General features: G+C 40.6%; 1 protein-coding gene across 16 annotated transcripts in view; it reads right to left on the minus strand.

Moving 5' to 3' along the window:
- Nucleotides 1-24009, minus strand: part of ptprfa (protein tyrosine phosphatase receptor type Fa) — a 358380-nt gene that overhangs the window by 266356 nt on the left and 68015 nt on the right. The window contains exon 1 of one of the 16 annotated variants that reach the window (XM_076874471.1): nt 11454-11728. The exons of the other annotated variants lie outside the window; for them this stretch is intronic. The gene's annotated coding sequence lies outside the window, so the exon portion shown is untranslated. Of the gene's footprint in view, nt 1-11453; nt 11729-24009 lie in introns of those variants that run through there. 16 annotated transcript variants of the gene reach the window in all.

The following is a 24009-nucleotide window of genomic DNA, read 5'->3' on the forward strand; positions in this document are numbered from 1 at the left end:
GAGCACTTTTGCAAGCATGTTCTATGTTGACAACCTGACCAGACATACGGCGCGACATTCGCGGCTAAAACACTGTTAAAAGTGTAGCTGGTGACAGAAAAACTACACCACCACCATTGCTGCCTGTGATTTGATCTGCATTCTGGGATAACTGGCTGCCCCAAGTCTACACAAGCAATCGATTTTCTAGGATCGACCTGTTTTGACTTACTTTGCACGGCAACCAATCAAATGTTAGAGAAGCTGCATGGGCAGCGTTAACCCCGCCCCCTGAGTTTGATGGGTGAGGCTGACAGATAAAATTATTTCATGACGAGAGCCAGGCGCCAGGACTGCCAAAATGAAATAAATAAATATATCATTAAATAATTAATTAAATGTGTCAATAATTAATTAAATGTGTCAATAATTAATTAAAATGTGAAATACATAAATAATTAATTAAATGTGTCAATAATTAATTAATTACATGTGTCATAACTATTTATTTAATTAATTAATTCCAATTTTAATTAATTATTGCCACATTTAATTAATTATTTAATGGTGTATTTAATTAATTCATTATGGCAGTCCTGGCGTTCCATAGTCAGCAGGGTCCAAAGTTCAATGTCCAAATTCTGTGTGATGATTGAAACCAATAACGGCTTTAGCTGATTTAATTTTGGTGGAAACTGGGTCAAAGTCAGCGTCACATTAAATGTGAAAAGCTGTAAGACCTTTATATTACCCATAATGTTTTATGAATTGTCTTCAAATTCCACGATATAGTAGCCCCTCGGGGACACGAGCAGCTACGTTGGCTAAGCATTTGACCTTGGCCTTCATTATCAGCACCCGAGATCAATCAAAATCAAGAAAACGTATATTATAATATATCATATGAAAGGGCATGGAGAGAGATGTGCAGCACACTTTATTTTCTCAATACAACATCACAATGATGCCATAAAAATTCAAAATCATGCACTACAATAATATATGTTTAAATCTCAAGTTCTACAGCCAAAGATTTCAGACAATTTTGCTTCCGTCATTGGGGTAAACATAACATAACATAACACACCTTTTTAGTCTGTAGTGCTTCAAGGTCAGAGGTGAAATCAGCGCGTTCTTATAAAAGCAGGCTGACGTCAGCATGTTGGAATAAAACCTCATAAAACATCAACGTTTTAATATAGGCCTTGTCCTTCAGGGGATTTGCACTCTGTGAGTGCTCTTGTTTTTCAGATCATATCATTTAAAATGTCATAAAAAGCAACAACACTGCAAACATAGTAAAGAAGTCAAGTTTATTTGCTCATATTAGCTGAGCCTCCCAGGCAAGAACAGGCGCTGGCTGCCGTGTGGCAGCACATCTGTAGTTCATGTTCCTAACTTTACTCTCTTTGGATTTTGCTAAGAATGAAAGTAAACTAACAAAAATTCACTGTACAGGTTTTATGAAGGGAGAAATCAGTCATAGAGGCTAAAAGCATGTTTTGTACAAGCCTGCAGTGACATTTAATTCTGCTAAAAATTTGGACATTTTAACATGCAAGTATTTGGTGAATGTCTTTGGGGATTGATTCAATGTTGAAGCGTCAAGTATCCATCAATGTCACAGCATTTTTTGCAGATAGAGAGATCTATCTATGGATATATAACAATAGCTTCTCTTTGTGCTTGTTCATGTTTGCTTTGTGATCATAGCTCATGTGTATTCTGATTAGAATAGGGATTTGTGTTGCTCTGCATGTTTGTAACATATAGGTTTATATGGTTGATGGTAATTATGAGACAATGTGTTTAAGGGTTATTTTGTGGAGAAATGTGAAAGCATGAAGGCGATGGTGGTAACTGTCAAAGCAGAGCCAATAATAACCCAATGAGAATCGATAAGGAATCAAATTGATAAGTGATATCAATAATGGGATAAGAATTGCTAAATTCTTTTTCATTTCCATCCCGAGGGACAGGAAGTGACATCCTTTATATCCATAAATCTCTTTTTTTCCTAAAAAATGATCCTGCTGGTATGAGATGGTCACCAACAAATTGTAAGAACACGTCATTCTAAAAAGATTGTGGAAGAACAAACAGTACAACATCAGTCAGTTTCCTGTGTTTCTTGAAGATGGAAAGAGATGGCTTGGGTGAATAATTTATGTCCATCTAAAAGCCATCTCTCAGCCAATTACTGCCAGAGCAGCCTATTTTCCTCAAGGGCCAGCGTGCTGTGGACCCTAAATCTCTACAGTCCTTAGCAAAACCATTGTAACACTTTGACGACACACGGAAACAGAGGTGAGCTATAGGCAGCGAGGCCTGTGATCCCATTTTAAACATGTTAATGACAATTTGAAAGTGTCTGGTTTATCATGTGCCATCACTTGGACTGTGGTTTTTCTGACATTAAACAAACCGTTTGTGCCACACTATAAAGTGAAGACGTAGCACTGTCTTCACTTACCCACAACGGGCTATTTGTCTCATTTCCACCTCCATATTTTCATTTGTGGACTCAACTAGTACCTTTGCATGATTAACAGCCTAATTTATAACAGCTGAAGCTAAAAGCTGCCTAATTATCTCCTGCAACTGAGTTCACATGTAAAGGAAAATTAATGACATTTAAAAGGTAAATGCACCGTAATGCCAAGCTAGCAAAGCACAGTGACACAATTAGAGCATCAAGTTCAAAAAGCAATCAAAGAAAATAGTCTAATTCAGATTGCAGGGCTAAGAAGGAATTTATAACTCTAATGTGCATCCATCCTGAAAGTGATTTGGCCGTCGAGCGCTGTTTTGTAGTTAAGAGTTGGCCACTAGCAAATATTCAGAACTCTCACTGACCAAATGAAGCTCTGATGTATTTAACCCTTTCACTCACATTGGCAGTCACTTAGTTAAAAGTTTAATTTAGGACTACCCAAATCTACCAAAATCCGAATTGAATTCAAATTAATTTTATTTGTTTAGCTTCAAATCACAACAACAGTCGCCTCAAGGCGCTTTATTTGTAAGGTAGACCCTGCAGCGGGGTAGGACTAACGTTCCCTACCCCTGCCCTACAGTAAATCCCAACAATCATATGACTCCCTATGAGCCAGTGCTTTGGCGACAGTGGGAAGGAAAAACGGCCTTTTAACAGGAAGTAACCTCCAGCAGGACCAGGCACAGGGAGGGGCGGGGCCAACTGTCGCAACCAGTTGGGCTGAGAGAAGGAAGACAGGATAAAGACATGCTGTGGAAGAGAGACAGAGGTTAATAACAAGTGTGATTCAGTGGAGAGAGGTCTGTTAATACATAGTGAGAAGAACAAACACCTAATGCATCATGGGAATCCCCGGCAGCCTACGTCTATTGCAGCATAACTAAGGGAGGATTCAGGGTCACCTGGTCCAGCCCTAACTATATGCTTTAGCAAAAAGGAAAGTTTGAAGCCTAATCTTGAAAGTAGAGATAGTGTCTGTCTCCTGAATCCAAACTGGAAGCTGGTTCCACAGAAGAGGGGCCTGAAAACTGAAGGCTCTGCCTCCCATTCTACTTTTAAATACTCTAGGAACAACAAGGAAGTTTGCAGTTTTGAATTCAATTCTGGATTTAACAGGGAATTTTTCCAGTAGTTATTTTGCCCTTTGTCACTTTGTGGCACTGAATATAAGTGACTTTCTGTGGGATCGGTTTGAAAGATTGCTGCTAATCATTTGCTTTGTTGATGCCCCTCAAATTCACTGACATGCTGCAGGACAGAATATTATTTAATTACAGATAATCTCTCCTTCAAGGCTGCCTTCTTGTACCCCTCTGGACTACCTTGCGGGTCCTGAATTGTCTGAGGGCACTTATAGGAAGAATAATACTGCAATACTATATAACATACTATCTACCACAGATTGCAGAGGCAGCTCCAGGAAATCATCTAAAATTAGCAGCCAGGCTAGAACAGATCCAGAATGAGCCAGCTTTGAATGAGAGATGTGCCACATGTGCTTGTGATCACAGTCTGCACGGAGAGCATCATTACCTTCTGAATGCTTGCTGTTCTGATCTGTTGGTAATCTTTAAGCTCAGCTGCTAAATTTTTATTTGTGAGCTCAGTACAGTAGCTTCCATCCTTCACAGCTCAAAATCATCCTAATTTATCTTATACTGAGTCTCGGTGGGACGCCTCACTTCTTCCTCCATCAGAAACTAGCTGTTTTAGCTCCTCCAACTTTAAGGCCAGCTATCCTTTAAAGCAACTGTCTTTTGATTGACCCTTCCCAAACAAGTGGTTTGAACACCAGGCAAATGGGAAATCTGTGCTCACAAGCAGAGCTAACTGCCTAAGAGATATAATCTTTCTATAACATCATCCAGATCCAAGAGCAGACATTAGACATTAACCAAACATAGAGGACGCCACTTTACAGAACAAACTAAGCATACTGCCATCCTGCCACCATCTGCATTATCTCCATTTCACCAACACTCAGTGCTGACAAGCTGTTGTTAAAAATGAAATGAAATAAACCAAAATGAAAGGCATTGTGTGTTCACTGTGATAGGATGGTATTACTGTTTGAAAGGCTAAAATCAAAATGTTCCACTGGTAGAAAAGCTGCTGATTACATTTTGCAGTAGGCCTTTTAATTACAGCTCCCTATTTTATGCAATTATGGACTAATTAGGAAGCAACAACACAGTATATTATTGCAAATTACAAGTCAGAGGAGACACCAACACTCTAAGGAGAAAAGTAAACAGTTGTTTTGTTTTTTGTCACTAAATACTATTGTTGACCTAAAACGTCTACTCTAGGCTTCGTGGCTGTAGAACATTTGACGTGTGACGCACAGCACCACCAAGGCAGGAGCTGTGCCTCCACACCATGCTCCCCCGTGCCAAAGGTCACAGACAAACTGCAGCTTTTAAGGCGACGCTTCCTGGCAGAACAGCTGCTCACGTCCGCCTCCATAAACACTGTTAAATGCTGACGAGCCAGCGCGTCCCCAGGCTGCGTGGCTGCTTCCACTCCCGGTGGCCAAACGGTGTGGGCCGACAGAGACCTGTGCAGTGAAGAGTAGCTGGGTGTGATTCAGGACAGTAATGTTTCCCCCTCATTCCTGTTTACCTGAACATGATTTTGGTCCATGCACGCCAAATAAACAAACATTTTTAACACCTTCTTATAAAAAAAAATCACTCGGTTTGTTTAGGATTAAAAACAAAATACATAATTTGAGTAAAAATGTAAGTGTTGCCACTTCTTTCAAAGTTCAAAGCATATGTGAAACACATTCGTTTCTAAGTTGTGTTTAATGTAACAAAAAAGCATCAAGGAGTGAAAAAAACAACAAGCTATGTTTTTATGAAATTATGCCTCTGCATGTTGATCATCCAACCAGAGCTCGTGCACTCCAAAGCTGAGACTGACTCCTCGTTCACGTAATCATTAACAAAACTTGTTAATCTCCCTCAATGTCAGCTTAACCAAACTAGAACTAGCCTTTGATATTTTGAAGCACAAAAGAGAGCTTGTACTGTATGTCCTTCAGCCACTGCCTGCCCTGTTTTGTGAAAGACAAGTTGAACTTTGACTACCGATGCCTGTGGGCACAAGCTTTGAATTGCACAATTAAAACAGACAAAATAACACTGAATAACTTGGAAAACTGACCCCAGATAATTAACTCAAAATAGCTTTTTGAACCCTACTTGGTAAACAAAAAGCTACTCATGTTGAACTATTATTAAGTACAAAGTAAATTGCAGCATAAACACTAAAACGTAAGCGCCTGAAATTGCACTTACTCACGTGCCTAATTCAGTCTCAAAGGGCTAGTTCATTTGAATGTTTCATAAATAAAAAAATTAATTCAGTCTCATCCATTTTTAGAACACTGTGACATCCACATCCAGGTCAAATTCAATACCTGCCGGCACAAAAATTTGCCTGTGCCCAGCAGCATCAGTGAGTCACCCATCATTCCTCTCTGCATCAGCCATCAGCACACTCATGGATCTGTAGGCAGACGGCTGATGACAAATATCCCCCTTCGTGTATAAATGATGACATATATTCAAAGAATCGCAGCCATCCCCTGTTCTCCACTTTATTGTCCCGTTCAGCCCGGCTTAGTGAAATGAAGGAAAAGGGTGGTTGTCTTAGGCCATAACTCCTGTCATAACAGCCAGTCAGGTGAGCTGCCGGCTGCATTCAGCAGGCGTGTGCAGACTCATCCTTTTGCTACTGACTTCACACAGACGCGGTTGTGAATGTTTTCAGTGGCTGCTGGAGGCCTACAGGCTGCACTGTGATAACTCCACTGACTGCTTCAACGATGTGACAGCAGAGGAGGCTGTAAAAACAGTCGCATTCGTCATTCATTGCTATTGGAGCTTGGTCACACCAGCATTTACAGAAGCACAATTTTCAACCCCCCTGCCAGACGAGACTGTGATACTGGGTGATTCAGTGAAAGTATTTTTGCACGGCAACTACAGTAAGTTTGAAGATGGTGGAAAAACAGCTGTTTTAACAAGCGAACTACATAAACAGGGTTAAGGCTGGGAAAATTAAACCTAATACAATTACACCTCAATGAGATCAATGATATGACCTCCACATCTAAAATGTAAGCAGCAGCCAGCAGTTTATGGTGCATCATAAAGACTGGGACAGTTTCAGTGTGGACTGGTAGGAATAACAGACAGTGGTCAAGTGGTACGTAATGATGAAGTTCAACAACCGACGATATATGTCTATGTATCTGAGCAGAACATGCACAGTATAACAGGTGGGTGTGGCTACTGTGACATCACCCACCTGTGTCTGAAGTCCCGTCACCTCGAGGTGAGCATTCCCAGCAGGCCATCTGGGCTGCAACGAACAAATGAAAGGTGGCGCTGACTAACATCTTGTGATTGATGCACTGTTAGCCAATAAGCATGTGGTTTCATAGTGCAGATCCTTCTTTTGAAACATGGTATCACCAAGATTTTAAGAATAGACATTTTTTTCTATATGTCCTGAAACAAGAGTCCATAAGCTTGGCAGGAAAGGATTTACAGAGGAGAAGCTATGAAACACTTCCCATGCACCTTCCCAGCCTGGAAGTCTTTCTGCAACCACAGTTATCACCATCGGGTGGCCGTCAGAATCCAGCTTTAAGGCACTTCTAACCCTGGCTTAATCTTTCTGACCCAGGAGCTCCGTCCATGTTTTCTTACCATCGATGGTAGCCGACCCAAGTGAAGCAATCGAATGGGTGACGCTTTACAGCCTCTAAACAAAGAGACAGCTATGGGTAAGATTTATCTGACAAAAGTATTAAAGTTACAGACAAAACTTGGCTCTGGTCTTCGTTCTGCTCCATCCCAGCCTATCCCTCCTCTCCTTCTATCACATCCAGCCTTCCTGTCCTTTTTCACAACATCCAGAACCTCCTCTGTGGTATTCCTCTTTTAATTCTGACTGACAGCTCCATATTCAAAATCCTTTCTCCAATATATTCACTATCCCTCCTCTGCACATGTGTGAGCCATCTCAGCCTTGCCTCTCTAACTTTGTCTCCAAACTGAGCCGCCTCTGTGAAATGCTCCTGGACCCTCCTAACAAGAATCTTACATCTTTAACTCTGCTGCCTGTTTATTTAAATTAAGTCAAATACACCCACTAGGTCTCAGATTAAAATGGTAGCCTACACCTTCTTAGTTTAATCTAAGGAGCTTGGAAAAAAGTCATCGTAATCTTAGTTTAATCAAAATAAAAATTAAAATGTTAAAAGAGTCGCACATGAGCTCGTGTGCTCAACAATTTACTGAACAGCTGATTAGCAGCCACTTTGGATACAGGAATGTAAAAAGCAGGCTCAAATACTGTTTACATTAGCGGATTACATCAGTCAATTACAGTATTCACTCAACAAAGCAAATTTGTCCAGACTTCAAATCGACACATCTCTACGGCAGAGACCTGCCATTGTTCTACTTTTGAGGGGAAATGTGTGAAGATTTAATTTGGCAAAATACAGACTGACTCAAGACTGTTTTTTCTCTTTTTTGTCACAGCTGATTGACGTAAGACTAAAAAGAACAAGGGTTCGGCGGCTCCTTTAAAGAAGGAGCTCATTATGAACCCGATAGGCTTTACCAAACCCAGAACAATCCCTTTAAAGATTTCCTTTACATCTGAATCTGAGAGTCTCCTTGATGAGCAACAGACGCTGCCGGGAGTCTGTAACTGGCCTCTAAAGGACGCCTAGACCCATAACCGACTGCTCGACAGTGAAAGAATTCCTTCAGGCTGCCATAATGACAGAAACCTCAAAGCAGAATATTTGCATCTCTTATTTATAACCAGTTTGGGATCATTTCCCATTGCAAGTCATACATTTCTCGAATATTTTCTCTTTACATCCCAAAAATTAACTAAGCAACAAATTATATTTAAATTGTTGCTCCACAAAAGCAAAAGCGAGAGAGATTAAGTCCCACACAGGCCCTGCTATAGATGAAACCCTAAATAACTGAGGCGGGAAAATGAAATGATAATAAATTCTGCCTATTTTGATGTGAGCCTCAGAAGCCTGTGGTAGAGGGAAGGGACTTAAAGTCCTTCATCAAAGACGCAAAGAGTGCAGCGAAATAGTTCAATACATGCTGTTAACTGTAACTGGTATAAGGTTTCAGATCAAGCTCACACAGGTGAACGGACATGTGTGCATGCATATCGTTTCGTTGGCATCTTTAGTTGTTGTTTCATGTTTGACCAACATCTCCCGGAGCTCCAAATGAAGGATTCATCACAAAGACAAGAGCACACAGAGCTTTGACACTAATCAATTAATACAACCTCACACAATAACCCTGCTAACAAGCTCAAAAGCGGAGCACAAGCTACACAAAAGTAGGATTAGTTCTATTAGCACAGGAATCTCAGAGGCAATTAACCTGCCGCAAGCAAAGCCCCGTCTCAGATTCCAGCGTGAGGCACCAAACGGCAGAGCGGGAGGAGGATGATAGTGAGGCCAAGTGACGAAGGACGAGGGGTGGGGGTGCTTTTGGAAAGCTCACCATGCCGGGGTAGAAAGAAAAAGGCGATTGGTTGTAGAAAGCAGTGATGAGATAGTGACCTATACCAACGACTACCACTGAACATACAAGCCAGAATGGACGACAGAAATGGAAGTTTACTTTTCCTCTGCTGCACCTTTCATTTCCCACGATTTCTGCTTTTCTCTCAACACCGCTGCCACTGGGAGAATGACCACAACTCACAAAGCCAACACACAAAGTTCTCATTCACACTTTTAAGAGCCTCACTGATGTTCCAGGAAACAGTATAAGGCTGCGTCCTCACAAATAATGTGCTAAGGAACAGCATAGGAAGGAATAATAAAGGGAGGTGGGGGGAGGGCATGTACCCAAAGCTGGACGTGGAGTACACTTACTCAAATAATTTACTGAAGAACTTTATGTAACATGATTCAAGTGAAAACTGTCAAAGGGTCCAAAACAGAAAGAACCCAGGATCATGGCAGTGATGTCATCTTATCCTGCGATACTTTAAACGTAAATATGATGCTTTATATTCACTGTGACTTAGTGTAGTACAACTCTGCATAATACTCAAGTATCTTTTAATTATTTAAGCAGTCTTTCACTTAAATACTTGACATTCAGTCAAGAGTTTATATATTACTTTTTTTGTTTCACACTGTGTTTACTTCTGATAAATATTCTAATTTCTTAAACCCTTGAAACATGAGAGATTATCTAGATCTTTGAACAAAGGAGCAAAATGTTTCTCACATAACAGAAGTGTTTAGTTTAATGTTAAGTATTGAAAATTAACAATTATTTTGGAGCAGATTAGGATGTTTAGTTTAAAAAAAAGAGTTGCATTAATATGTAGCACAGCTAGTCTTAAGCAAATCATGGTCTCGTTAAACTAACGACAGGGGCTGCATAAGACGCTGGGATTAGCGCCTGGGACGGTGTGGTGGAAAGTCAAAATATGAAATTTCAGCATTCCCTACAGGTCGGTCGGCTCTCTGGTGGATATTAGACAACCTGTTGGTAGGGATTTGTTCATGTCACTCCAGGGAAGCTGCCTTATTTCTCACCTTGTTTGATGTTTTTTTTCTTAATAAGATGCATGAAAATGAAGAAAACATGTTGCAACTGTTCAGAAACTAAATAATTCATAAGCAAAATGATGGCTAAGCTTTATTTATTTTTTTATTTCATATAAAGTAAGCTGAACAATGAAAATAGTGACATATATACACCTACGTGGGTCGTCTGAATCACTAAAGCGTACACATCGTGGTGGTGATGGCGTCTTTTGGAGCAATTTCAATGCAATTTTCTGGTAATTTTAATTAATTAATTAATTAATTAACAGACAAAGAAAAAGCAGTCTATGCATTATTTTTGGTAAGTGACAGTCTGTTATTTTATTTGCATGGTACATAGCACTGAGTATTTGAAAAAGCTATGTTTAGATTTGTCCACTAAAAACCAAGAAAAGTCTATTTAAAAAATGCAAACACTAAAGAAAATACTGAGCAGCTGACTGAATAAAGTCAAATATGAGAAGCAATATAATTATGAGGAAAACATTTTCTGTGTCAGGTGCAAGGTGTGTGAGCTGCTGTGAGCTTGTAAGGTACAACTTCAAATATCAAGTCTATCAAAATAAAACGGATTCAACATGAATATAAAACATGGAAAGGTCTGCTTTGTTGGCTTTACATGAATACAGTTTGGACAGGGTAAGCCTAACAGACATGAATCCTTAGTCTCAGACTTTTGGAGATCAAAACTGGCAAAAATGAGTTTGTCGTGACTCATTTTTAATGTTTTTTTTACCACTCAGGTCTTGGAACTGGTTTACCTGCAATGCCTTCTTAAATCTCTTGGATGCAACGTGAATCTGTGGATTGTTAATTTTCTCTAAGAAACTTTGACTTTGTGTGAGAAATTACTTAGAAACTACTAAATAAGCCGAATCTTAAATTCATTATTGGAAGGCTTTAATGATGTGTTACTCGTGGAGTGAAACAAGAAGGAAGAATTCATCAAACAGCAGTAAACAGACCTCTTTAGGTCTCTGCACTAAATCACAGCCCAATCTTAAGTTTCACTTCTGCAGGCAAAGTGAAGTCTTCGATATAGACTCTCTGTTTGTTCATTCTTCCCTCTTTGTCCTCCTTCTTTGCCATTTGTGTGAGTGTGCACAAGTGTGTGTACGAGCGCAGACCCTTGTGTGAGGTAAACTCATCAGGGTCTTTTGTTGTTAAGTGCAATCCATGAATGCTACAATTCAGCCAGTGAGAAGATGATGTTCCAAAAGACTCTAAATAGATATCTGAGAGGCACTTTTGAAGTTATAATGACGAAAATAAGTCTCCAAAGACACGAGAGCAGGTGGCCTCGTTCAGCATTAAAACTTCACAACTTGCTGAACAGCAAGTGCTTACCTGCATTAGGCTCCATGGAGAAAACAAAGAGTATCCTGGGCTGAATTAGTGTTGGCAGTCTTCAGCGATGTGCCTCAGAAGTGACAGAACAATTCCCCTACAAAGCCCATAAAGGATTTCTCCTCCAAGCTGCTGGAGCAATGAGCCCGGGCTGCAGCAGTGTGATTGATCTGATCGCAGATTACCTCCTTGTGGCTGGTAGCGCGGGTTCAGAGCTGTGGATCTCTCCTGGGAGGGAGAGCTAGTGAACAGCCTGCAGCTCTGTGCGCAGAACTAGTCAGCCAGCAGCCTGTGTGTGGAGCATGATGTCACAGGTGTTAGGTTTCAGGGGAGGTTTGTGGAGGCCGAGAGGCGGGCTCTGTTCTGCTGGGAAGCTGTGCTTTGGGTTTAACCCAAGGAAGGTGAGACAGGCTCCTCCCTCTTACTTTACCTGTTGTTAGCGGAGAAGAGCAACAGAAAACAGAGCTCCAATCTGCAAACCCCATTTCTGATATACTTGTATCATAATACAACAATATGCTAAATCACATTATGTAATGTCATTGCAAGGACAGTTAAATTAAACTTCAGCAACACTATCAATAGATATAATGTCTCATTCCATTCTTAAAATATTCAGATATGTCAAATATCTTCTGTTCAGCCAACTCTGATACTATGAAACTTTGAATCATATGTATACAAAAGAAGCTGTTGTAAAAATTAGTTTGAGAAATCATATTGGAAACACAGATTTTTGGGTTCAGGTCTTCCTCGTTTTGTTGTTGCTACTTTGTTGTGTTTGCTGACTGAGCTTGTGTGATCACACCTTGCAGTCTTTTGGGGTTTTTCTTGTTTTGCTGTATTCTGCATTTCTCTCCTCTCCTTCATACAAAAAGCAAAAACTTTTGTGATTATATTTCATCAGCTCATTGTGCTGCACAGCCAGAGCAGCAGCTGGTCCTGGGAACATTTTTACTCATTACATATTCCCATTTCAGATCTTTGGGGTTTTGCTACATCGTTTCACTTTTGTTTCTGACTAAAACATTTCTCCATGACTTTCAGAAAAAAGTCTTTATTTGCTGCAGGGTCTGTAGTCTTTGGTCACAGTGATCACTTGTCAGAAACTTATAAGGGAATAAACTGAGCTTTTAAATAAATCTGTAAGTGAGCATCCAGTGACTTTGACTCCTTTTCACAAAATAAAACAGGTTGTTTTGCACTCGCTTATCAAACAAAGCTTTATATCAATCAGAAACCACCAACTATGAGTCATCTAACACTTCTCTGAAAATATTTCTATAAATGCCCAAATAAGCTTCCAAACTTTTGTTAGTGAACACATTGGACATCAAATACACACTGAGGCGATCGCTGAATGAAAATTAATTTAAAAAAAGTTTTTGTCTTCCAAATAACTCCACGCTCCACGGCTGTGGAGCGTGTGAGCAGCTTCAAGTTCCTGGGAGTCCACATCTCCGAGGATCTCACCTGGACGACCAGCTGCTCCAAGCTGGTCAAGAAGGCTCACCAGCGCCTCTTCTTCTTGAGGACCCTGAGGAAGAACCACCTGTCCTCAGACATCCTGGTGAACTTCTATCGCTGCACCATCGAGAGCATCCTGACCAACTGTATAACAGTCTGGTACGGGAACTGCTCTGCCTCGGACCGGAAGGCGTTGCAGAGGGTCGTGAAAACTGCCCAGCGCATCGCCGGAGCACCACTTCCTGCCATGAAAGACATCTACAGGAAGCGGTGTCTGAAAAGGGCTGGGAAAATCATCAGAGACCCCAGTCACCCATCACATGGACTCTTCACCCTCCTGCCCTCTGGGAGGCGCTACAGGAGCCTCCGGACTAAGACCACCAGGTACCGGAACAGCTTCTTCCCCACAGCTGTCAGACTCCTGAACTCTGCCTCCTGACATCTGACCCACGTTAACACATGGACTGAACATACACACACCCACAATGGACAACTGTACCCTCAAACACACAATAATAACATGGACTGAACCACCACTCACAACCATCAGCACTTTATATACCTCTGTAGAAACTATCCACATATCTCACTTATCTTAACTGCACTACTGTATAGCTCTGTGTAAATAATCATTCTGTACATACGATAATTTTTAATCCTACAACTGTTTACAACTTGCATAGTTCCCATTTCTGTATAGCTGTATATCTCAGATTTCTGTAAAGTTATTTATTTCATATTCTGTATAGTTTTTCATATTTATATCCTGTTCATAGCCTGTTCATAGCTTGTACTCACTACAGCCTGTACATACTTATAGTTATAGAATATTCACAACATACTTCATACCGTGTACATTATAACATAATAGACCCATTTCTGTAATATACTTACATATCTATATTATTGCTAATATATATTGTAATATATCTATATCACTAAAGCACTTCTGGATGGATGCAAACTGCATTTCGTTGCCCTGTACCTGTGCATGTGCAATGACAATAAAGTTGAATTCTATTCTATTCTATTCAATAATCATCCAACAAAATTTTCTTCAAACTGCTTCATTATTTCTCGAGTCTCATGTAAACAAAGAAAACGAGCACAGTCCTTCCTCTGCAGTTATACACAGAAACCTGTTTAGCTGACAGCTCAGGTCAATGAACGTGTGAAACCCTGAGAAATCCAAAGTAACTGCAGTCAATACAAATCTTATGTAGGTCCATAGTGTGGTAAGACTTGGCCTAAGCGGCTAAAGAAGGGCAGGAGACTGATGCTGTAGCGAGTGATTTATTCAGCATTTTTGTGACCAAACAATATTTACAAAAATAAATAAGAAACTCAACTCCATAGTTAACTCGGTTCAAATAAACACAACTGAACTTAGATCAACAGAAGTTACAGTCACATGCACACAGCTACACTGACCTGGTCCTTCAAACACCTGCGTTCTTCTGCTTAAACAGTCCAAACCAAACTCCCTGGACTGCTCCATTAGGTAGGTAAGGCAAACATTTCCCTACTTACTGAAACTCTTTCCTAGCAATAAAACTCTACAGTGTCATCAATACATATTACAGCAATAACTCTATTTCTCTATAAACACACTTTAAAATCAACTTTATTAAATTACAAGGATTCTCCCCCTTCTTCACCTGTGACCTCAGACTAACTAGGAAACTCTAAATACAGGAAGTGAAGCTACGTTTCCTCCTTTTGTTCCTGGGACACAGGTAGGTAAGGTGAGTTCAAACTAGACAATTAACAGTTGAAATAAATAGCATGCTTGATTTAAACCAAGATTATGTTACATAATCTGTAAAAGTGCAAAGCATAAACAAACCCAGTACATGCTTGCTTGCTACAGAATGAGATATGTCTAACTCAAAATAAGAATGTTAATGTGGACAAATGGTGTTTCCACCCACTTTGTCACACTTTTGGACAACAACAAATCTTTTGTATTTTTGCCACATCGTTTCATTGTTTGATAAAAATGTCAAACTTTTGCTTTGATTTTAGGGTTTTAACAAACGCACATTTACATCTGATCCTCTGAAAATGGGGCACTATGTATAAATGTGTCTGTAATTCCTAAACAGGTAATGAAATGCTTTTGTGAAAGCCTCTGAATAAAGACAAAAGCATGCAGTCAAATCACATGTTGACTGATTTAAAACTCGTAGTGTTGGTGTAGAAAACATGCCATTGTCCAAAAACTTATGGACATAACTGTAGATAAAGACTCAATTCTACTGTGACAAAACCAGCTGTTTTAAGCAAATATGACCAACACAAGTTCAGCCCTGTGAAGTAGATTGATATCAATCAGAAATATAATAACAAAATTCAGAAGTGATCAAGAGGCAAAGTTTCTACCAAGAGTAGAAATAGTAGAAAATCCATAATCTGGTGTGGAAAAGAAATTCGACACATAAAGGCAGAGAGACGGAGACAAGTCGCTACAGCCAACATACTGTACAAGTTTCCGCTTGATTCACAAACCCTCAGATGGTATCACCTGTCGGTCCGTTTTCCCCACAGTTTGATGTGTTTAAGCCTCACCAAAGAACCACTGGTTCAATGTTTTTTAAAGGGACTTAAAACTTTTGATTACAGAAGAGTGATTTATCACAGCAGGACCTGGTTCAATGCAAGAAAGTCAATGGCATTAAATCCATGAACAAAGAACATCTCTCTTTACCTGTGCTGCTGCTCTGATGGGGGTATCCATTTTGACTTAACATCACAGAGCAGATTTTCAAAAGCCTGCAGGCTCATGTTTCTCGTAAAGATTTATCATTTCAGCAAAATGAACTCCAGTAATTTCACAAGGTCAAAAGCCACATCAAACAAGCTGTAGTTCCCCTTAAAAGTGAGTGGCCACCTGGTAGAGTTCCTTTCCCTTATTTGAGTTACAACAAAGTCACCCGGCATCTGTGATTACTGACGTGAGCTGCCTCTTAATGACCCTCTGAAATCATAGATTCAGAAGCAGGATGTGTCAGGCTGAAATACAATAATACAATAATCCTCAAACTTTAAAATGTTGGTTTGCAAAAGTCTGGAGGAAATGTTGAGGCTTACTCAGCTACTGAGCAACAGGGTGCAATGCATCACTTTTCTCCTTCGGGAAAAAGCTCCAACACCAACTTTAGGGGTGGGCTGTTCATATGAAACCTCTGACTGAATGCCCAAAACACACATGCACCACCTCTGCAGTCAGCAGGTGGGGTCAGTTCAGAAAGCAATCATTGTGGACTTCCAGTGGGATCATTGGTGGGAGAAAAAGTGTTTGCTGGGTTGAGAGGTGCATCCAGAGACTGTATGGGTGCTTGACACAGACAACAATACCTACAAGTTTTTCATAACACTATGTACTACAGTGAAAAACAGGACTACACCTTTATTTACTTTTTTATTTATCACGCTGAATTAAAAGGCTCGAGTACTGTGTGACATAGTAAACTGTCAATATCTAGATGGATATTAAAGATAACAGAGAAAAATGGTAGACTGCTGACAAAACAGCTGGTTAGACTTAACATCATCATAAAAATGTTTGTTGAGCCTGCACCTCTTAAACGTCCCTGTTTTATTAAAACAGATGTGGGAGAAGCTGATGTTCCCTCCACATCATCAAGGCTTTCCTTACAAATGTGCTGAAGGAGTTAATAAAGATTTCTTACATCACACATATTGAGTAAAGTGGTTAATCAGAGAAAACGTATATGCTACAATGAAATCACCATCAGACTGCTTGTTAACTTGCTAGTGCTGGCTTTGTTTACACACATCACTCAGATGTCAACAGATCCCAGAGTGGAAAAGGACCGACAGCAGCAGCTTGTCTTACATGCTGGTCTCCTATCAGTGTCATCACAGAGCAGAGGTTTATCCACAATGTGCAAATAATCAGAAAAAGCTGTTGGCCTCATAGCTCGACAAGATCAAGCCATTGTTAGTGAGACAGACAAGCCAACGACACTGAGGGACACAACAGCTTTCACTGGAACTGAAGGCATGTATAATTAAGCCTGCTTCCTGAGACAACAGCTAACTGCAGCTGCAAGATGGGAGTAATTGAAAGGATGGCACAAAGAGAAACTTATGACACAGATCACGCTTTGAAATAAGAGTAGACAGATTTGTTGCTATGATGCCAGGTCTCTCTTGGAAATGAGATTTTTAATCTCAATGAGATTTTTTACCTGGATAAATAAAGGACTAATAAAATTACTTTCTCTTTGTTTGAGTATTATGGCTATTTATAGATTTAACTGATCAAGCAGGGCCTGCCTTGCTTGCCCTGACAGGCTGCCACTGGTAGTAAGTAACATGTGTGATAGTTTGCCTCTGGTTCAATACTGCTGCATGCGGGTGAAGCAGGCCGCAGCTCAGGTCAGCTGCAGGTTTGCTGCATGAGAAGAATCTGTCATAATCTCATTTGAAAATGCTGCAAACACCAGCACAGCGAGCATGGCCAGGAATGATGCGCTCATGAACGATGAGAGATCAAAACCAACATCAAATGGCCATTTCAGGAATTTTAGCCCTTCTGTCTTGGCTCAACAAGCTTTGCCATTTCAAAAAGGCTCTGGCTCACTTGTCTACAATATTGGCTATATTATAATTATCTCATTCTCGTCCAATCAAAATCAAATGAAGTATCATAATTGAGAAAAAAGCAGCAATGATGCAGCCGTCTTGGTCACACTGTCTGCATCTTTGAACTGTATCCCCTTTATTTCACAGGATAACAGATCTGTTGAATGTGTGCTTGTCAGAATGAGGACGTATTTAAAACAACCTGAATAAACACAACATATACTGATGAAGGATGCTCAAACCTTCAGACTCTGATCACTGAATGATGTTTTTGTAATTGAGCATGAACTTCAATTATCTTCTAATATGTTCTCATCACATCTTTCAAATCATTATTAAAGAGCTGTAATCTATGGCTATTAGATTTTCATTTGGCTCTGCTGCTCTCTATTTTTAGCCTGAGCGCTGTCATTGTGACATGATGGTGCTTAATATAGCCCGTAATATGAATACTATCACACAGGCATCAATGAGATACAGTATAGATCGACTGTCTCCAGGAAGAACGTGACATGGGTATGACATCAAAGCATTTAGGCCTCGGCAAAAACATCAATACACGGACCAATCAATATGAGTTTTGAAAATCCTGATGCAGGCAACCTGCAGGGCTCCATTAAGTGATCCACAGGCTCTGAAAATAAAAGTCAAATGTAATTTTGATTCAAAGGTTTTTAATTCACTAAACACCATGCCATAAAAGTAATGCAGCAAGGCTATCTATCTATCTATATATATATACATATATATATATATATATATTAGGGGTGCAACGATATTCGTATCGATATTGAACTGTTCGATACAGTGCTTTCGGTTCGGTACGCATATGTATCGAACAATACAAATTTTGTAATTTATTTTATCAACTTTTCTTCTGATGATGCTGTCTGTGTTGAGAGCTCAGTGGATCTGTGTTCGACTACTCCGCCTAGGCTGCACTGTCGAGCGCAGATCCACTGACCCTGAAGGTAAGCGCGTCATGGACTAAAGTAAAACAGTATGTTGGATGTGCCACACAATGCTCAATTGGTGGGAGCTAGTGCGTTAGCGCAGTTAGCTCATTAACGTGTTGGCCGTCCAGCCCCATGCACGGGGTGATCCGCGGTAGCTTGTTAGCGGAGATTTGCCGTTATGGCGTTAATGTCATTTCAACAAGATTAAGGCTGACAGCACTAGTGGGAACACAACGAATATGACTGCACATTTACACTGACATCATCCTGGTGCAAAGACAAGTGGAAGCAGACAAAAACAACAAGCACGCATGCTACAAACTTTACCCGAGTCATTTAGACAGCCGTTAGCACAGGATCCTCCTTATGGGGACCTGATATGTTTAATATGCTGCTGAGAATATAGCCCAGAAGAAGTGGATAGTATAGCTTTTATTTTGAAAGAGCCATTTCTCTGTAATAAACTCTCTTTTCCAAAGATGAGGGATTCCTCAATCAGATAGATTTATTATTTTATTACTTTGTTGTTTCAGCAACATTACATTTAAAAACTGTTCTTTTGAGTGAAAATATATATTTATCATTTTAATAAATGACAAATTAAAAAAGCATGAACATTTTTTGTATCGAAAAAATATCGAACTGTGACACCAAAGTATCGAACCGAACCGTGGATTTTGTGTATCGTTGCACCCCTAATATATATATATATATATATATATATATATATATATATATATATATATATATATATATATATATATACTGAACCCCCTCAGTGAGATCATTAACAAGACTGGCTACGGATACCGACTACAGAACGGAGCAGTTGTCAGCCACCTCCTGTACATGGATGACATCAAGCTGTATGCCAAGAGTGAACGAGACATCGATTCACTGATCCACACTACCAGGCTATACAGCAATGACATTGGAATGTCGTTCGGACTGGAGAAGTGTAGTCGGATGGTAGCAAAGAGAGGGAAGGTAGTCAGAACTGAGGGGATTGAACTACCAGAAGGCAACATTGCAGACATAGAGGACAGTTACAAGTACCTGGGGATCCCGCAGGCAAATGGGAACCATGAAGAGGCCGCTAGAAAGGCTGCAACCACCAAGTACCTGCAGAGGGTCAGGCAAGTCCTGAGGAGTCAGCTGAATGGTAAGAACAAGATCCGGGCCATCAACACATACGCCCTGCCCGTGATCAGGTACCCTGCTGGGGTAATAAGCTGGCCAAAGGAGGAGATAGAAGCCACTGACATAAAGACAAGAAAGCTCCTGACCATGCATGGAGGGTTTCACCCCAAGTCCAGCACCCTGAGGCTGTACGCTAAGCGGAAGGAAGGGGGCCGGGGACTGGTGAGTGTCAGCACCACAGTCCAGGATGAGACAAGGAACATCCAAGAATACATTGGGAAGATGGCCCCAACTGACCGAGTGCTCAGTGAATACCTCAGGCAGCAGAAACCCAAGAAAGAGGAGGGAGACGAGGAACCATCATGGAAGGACAGGCCCCTGCACGGTATGTACCACCGGCAGATAGAGGAGGTGGCTGATATCCAGAAATCCTACCAGTGGCTGGACAAAGCTGGACTGAAAGACAGCACAGAGGCACTAATCATGGCAGCACAAGAACAAGCTCTGAGCACAAGATCCATAGAGGCTGGGGTCTATCACACCAGGCAAGACCCCAGGTGCAGGCTGTGTAAAGATGCCCCAGAGACAATCCAGCACATAACAGCAGGGTGCAAGATGCTAGCAGGCAAGGCATACATGGAACGCCATAACCAAGTGGCCGGCATAGTGTACAGGAACATCTGTGCCGAGTATAACCTGGAAGTCCCGAGGTCAAAATGGGAGATGCCCCCAAGGGTGGTGGAGAATGACCGAGCTAAGATCCTGTGGGACTTCCAGATACAGACGGACAAAATGGTGGTGGCTAACCAACCGGACATAGTGGTGGTAGACAAACAGAAGAAGACGGCCGTAGTGATCGATGTAGCGGTTCCGAATGACAGCAATATCAGGAAGAAGGAACACGAGAAGCTGGAGAAATACCAAGGGCTCAGAGAAGAGCTCGAGAGGATGTGGAGGGTGAAGGTAACGGTGGTCCCCGTGGTAATCGGAGCACTAGGTGCGGTGACTCCCAAGCTAGGCGAGTGGCTCCAGCAGATCCCGGGAACAACATCGGAGATCTCTGTCCAGAAGAGCGCAGTCCTGGGAACAGCTAAGATACTGCGCAGGACCCTCAAGCTCCCAGGCCTCTGGTAGAGGACCCGAGCTTGAAGGATAAACCGCCCGCAGGGGCGTGCTGGGTGTTTTATATATATATATACACATATATTAGGGGTGCAAAATATATATATATATATATATATATATATATATACACATATATTAGGGGTGCAAAATATATATATATATATATATATGTATATACATATATATATATATATATATATATATATATATACATATATATATATATATATGTATATATATATATATATATATATACATATATACACATATATTAGGGGTGCAAAATATATATATATATATATATCCCTACAGAGTAGGGACCATGGTGTGTTTAAGAACTCTTTAAGGCATGGCTACAAATTACCATCATAGCCGTAGCGTCCTCATTTTGCAATCTGGCACTTGGGATATCTTACTTCACAAAAGCAACACAAAGCTTTGTAGTTTAAAGACTAAACTGGAGTTCACCAAACTGATGGGGATCATCTAACATTCCCTGAACCCATGTCCTTTAGACGCCATGTAAAATTATGTGAGAAATCACCATACCTCACTTTTATGAGTCATTAGAATTTCCCATCATAAGCTGTTTTCACATTCGCAGTGCACTCTGAACTTTTCTATACGTTTGTGTTTCACGTGCACCATTGCCCAGTGGTGCATGTGAAACACGAATATCCAACGCAGTCAATAAAAGGTCTTTAACTTCTCCATTCCCAAAACCATGTGATTGCATTTGTGCAGATGTGAGAACTGTGCTGGAAATAATTTGATTTGATTTGAGAGCTTGACCCATGTCCTGGCTCCTGTACGCTCCACTCACCTACACCAATGCGCTACAGGTGAGAGAGGATATGTTGGGGCAATGCCCCACCTTGATTTAACAAAGGCTGCATTTTCTCTTGAGTTTCTGAGAGCACTTTAGCAGTGGAAAACATCACCCTGTCATTTTTTACTATCAACCTGTCGTCATATTTCTGTGACAGAGCCGCTAAAATATCTGTATTAATACAAACAGCAGCAGAGAAATTGCCACAATACTGACAGGCATGGATGAAATGGACACACTTGCACACTGACATATTGTTTGGCATGAGAAATGTTAACTGCTTCTAGCAACCATGACTTTACCAGAAACTGAAAATGACACTGGCTGCAGAGATACTTCACTCAATACTACTGCTTTGATAAATGGAAAATAACACCCCATTGAAACCTGATGTCAGGCTACATTAATGTGAAACAGTCTATGAGAGCAGCTCCAGTGATAAACACAATGTAACAGTTTTCCTGTTTGATATTAAAGGTTTTCTACAGAATGCAGCGGTCTCTCTGCGTGGATGAGTGCAGCATCATTTTCTGCTTTCTGTTGGTGACAGTTAATGCCGGGAAGGTATTCTGCAGTGTGGACACACTAACGGTAATCAGTGTGGTTGTGTTGCCTCGTGAGATTAGCAAAGTCACAGAGTGGAGATTTATGCCTGGGCAGCGTGATGCCATTATCCTCCACAGAATGCATTAACATTTTCTTTCTCTAATTACAAATACAGCCTCTGTTCATCATCGGATAATTAAAGGTCTGTCTAAAGGTTTCCTGCTGGCTCTGACAGTCACACACAATGCTCTGTGAGCTGTTGCTCAATCTGAGAAGACTTCACAATCTGTCCAATCAAACCTTCCTTCACTTTGAAACAGTTTGCTTCCCACGGTTCCACAAGAGCTGGAGAACACACAATGAACAGAAATGAAATACTAAAAACGAGCACTCATCTCTTTTTTACTCCCTCACACAGGAAGATAGTAGCAGATAGCACACAGGATCTACTTTGGTCTTTGTCTTAAGACAAGCACTGGTAATATGCAGCCATGCATATGCCTTCACTTGGTATTGAAGTCCAAAGTCATCCTACAGACTACCATCCATGCAGACACACTCTCCCCTGCCACCACCTTGCAGACTCTTCTCGTTCAGGTTCAACTTTGTGCATAAGATAACTGTTTGCACCTTTGTCCACACTTATACTCTACGTTCCTTACTCTTCTTAAACAATGTGTCCACCACATAATTTAAGATGAAGTATGTGATCAATACATGCTTCCATGCTTTTGCCTTCCTTTAGAGCAAATCCACTAACATCTGTCCATCCGCATTTCTCTCCTTAACTTCATACCTATGTAACACCTCCTCTTCATCACCTCTGTTCTCTTAACCTACATGTGCACTGAAGCTTGTTCTCTCCACCCCCTGGGAACACTCTCTACCACTTCACCCAACAAACGTCAACATTTCTTGGACATCCAACCTGTGAGGCATGTGCACTTACATCATTCAACATCGCACCCTTGATTTCCTTCGCATCTTCTTAATAATAAAGAACTTTACATGTAATACACTAAACCTTTGTATCATGTTTACTGTGTCATATCTATGGTGTGGTTTCATAATCAAGACTGTTCGTGAAACGAAGAGCATAAGGTTTAGATAAGTGTTCAACCCTGTAAAATGATTTTTCTTCTTTGTTTTCTTTTAATTAACATTTAATATGCGCAAACAGCGTAAAGGTTTTAATTCTACAGCTGGACTGCATCTCTTCTATATCACTGCAGGATCATCTTTTAGTTTTGCTCAGGTTCACACATCATACCAGTCAGCTATTGGACCAGGATTAGCATCAAAAATAGTTAAGATATCACAAATCTTCGGGTATGTTCAATTTGAAAACAGCATGTTTCCAGGTTGAATTACACATTTTCTAGAAACATATTGGTGGGTGTGTCACAGATGTTACACAATCAGCAGAAATGTGTGTATAAACCCAGCTACATTAAAAGGCAGAGCACAGCTGCCATAGCATGAATCTTCATTTCACGTCTTTCAACTCAAATAAACGTTTTGCTCCTTTTTGTCATGGCTGAACATCCTGCCAGGCAAAATGGCTTTAACCGAAATTCAAGTTAAGCGCTGCGAAACTTTCTTCTTTCAGCAGATGAACTGAAGTGTCACACTCTGAATGTATTCGGCACAGTGAAGCTCCAACATCTAACAGAAGCAAAAACGATCAAAACACATTGTTGAGTGCTGAGCATTTAAAGGCTTAAATTACAGCAACTGCACGTTTGAGAAGAGTTGTAAATTCTTGTCTCTTGCATGAAAGTTAGACGTGCAACACGTTCAACCTGAACTCTACCGAATTACCTCCAGCTTTGGTTTATAGAAGAATGCACTTGCATTACTTCTAGATATAAACAAAGGGTGT

Source organism: Maylandia zebra, linkage group LG15, assembly GCF_041146795.1.
Source record: "Maylandia zebra isolate NMK-2024a linkage group LG15, Mzebra_GT3a, whole genome shotgun sequence".
Lineage (NCBI taxonomy): Eukaryota > Metazoa > Chordata > Actinopteri > Cichliformes > Cichlidae > Maylandia > Maylandia zebra.